This window comes from Lycium ferocissimum, chromosome 8, assembly GCF_029784015.1.
Source record: "Lycium ferocissimum isolate CSIRO_LF1 chromosome 8, AGI_CSIRO_Lferr_CH_V1, whole genome shotgun sequence".
In the NCBI taxonomy this organism is placed as follows: domain Eukaryota; kingdom Viridiplantae; phylum Streptophyta; class Magnoliopsida; order Solanales; family Solanaceae; genus Lycium; species Lycium ferocissimum.
In genome coordinates, this window is record NC_081349.1 from 21,733,836 (window position 1) to 21,735,569 (window position 1,734).

The window sequence follows — 1,734 nt, forward strand, 5'->3', positions numbered from 1 at the left end:
TCTTTCCTAATCAAATGGCATTCAACAGTAATTAACACCCATTTAAACCAAATTAAAACATTCAGATCATCCACACAAACATCAGCATCATAATCACTTCAACAAAAATTCTTATGTGAAACCAAAACAAATTAGAGATGTAGAAAGAATTGGACCTTAGTACATGAAATCCCTTCAATATTAATCCAAGAACGTCAACATGGAGCCGACAAGACTGATGATCGGGACTTAAACCTCAAACAAAGACCTCAACGGAAAACCAAAAGTGGAACTCGACCGAGACCAAAGTCACAAAATCCGAACAGAAACTCGACCTAAATATTCTCAGCTCAAATCCATCTTGGGTGGTTTTATGGTGTTTTTGTGGTGGTTAACAAGTGGTTTTTGTGGCTGGTTTCGTTGGTTTTTTTTTTTTTTTTTTTTTGAACTTTTCACATTTCATTGCCACGTAATCAAGATTACATTTGAAGGAGGAGGACTACACCTATCCTTCTTGAACTTTGTACAAACGTTTGAACAAATGGTTTTGCACTAAAGTGGCAAGTATGGAAAAAATTAAGCATTTCAAGGAGGATCAAAATAAATCATCCCGAGCTTTCTTCTTATAACTCTAAATGAAGGGAACTGCCATATGTCCATGTTGAGAAGTCCTTTTATCTGTCTTGGAGTAGAGCTGATATTAGTAATTATTTTGGCAGTGCAGTGACTTAGAGAAGCAAGCTTATCAGCCACTTTATTTACCTCTCTGAAACAATGCTTAGTGACTATATTGTTCTCATGAACCAAAAACTTGATATCTTCCACAGTTTCTCTGGTTTTACATGGTATCTCCAACTCTTAGAGAAGCAATTTTTGAGTAGGAGGGAATCAATTTCAACAACTATCCTGTTGTGCCCATTTTCAATTCACCATTTCAACCCAAAATGAAAAGCACTAGCTTCAGCTGTATTGCTTGTACCTTCTCCTAAGGGAAAAACAAAGGCCATGATGCAGTTTCCCCAAGGATCCATCAGAGTTCAACTTTACATATAGCAGAGGAGGTTTGGTCCATTTGATAGGCAAGGTGATGGTGGTATTCAGATTAAGGTCCATAAGTTTCAGAAGGTTAGACTATTTATCTGGTATGTTAATGTTAGGGAAGTTTGTTTTGGTTAGTTAAAGTATATTGAGAGATATGTGTGAGATGGAGCTGATGAAGGATGGGTTTTTATCTTCATATCTGGAATTGCATCTTGATCTCCATAGTTCCTAAATAGTGATTGGGGGCAGGATCTTTAGCACATAAATTGAAATAGGATTTTTTGAAGTGCAGCTCCAACATGTGGTAAGCAGCTCTCTGAGATTTGTATTGTTGATGTTGATTCCCATGTTCTGGCAAAGTAATTCCACAAACATTTGAGCAAACTGTCCAAAGTAGAAAAGGTGATCAACTGTCTCCATTCCTGGTTTCATACCTGTACCAACACAAAAAAAGCATTTAGATACTGAAACTATTTTAAATTTTTTGGAGATTTTTTCATCTATTGGCACTCTACAATGGATTGCGCTCCAAGTTATGCAGGACATTTTGAATGGAGCATCTTTCTGCCATAATTTTAAGTCCATTAGTGCTAATGGTTTCTTCTTCTTGATGAGGTTCCATGCAGGAGAAACTAAAAAAGTCCCAGTCTGAGTTATAGTCCAAAAAGGAATGTCTGCAGCATTTTGGTTGAAGCTTATATGACAATCTCTTTG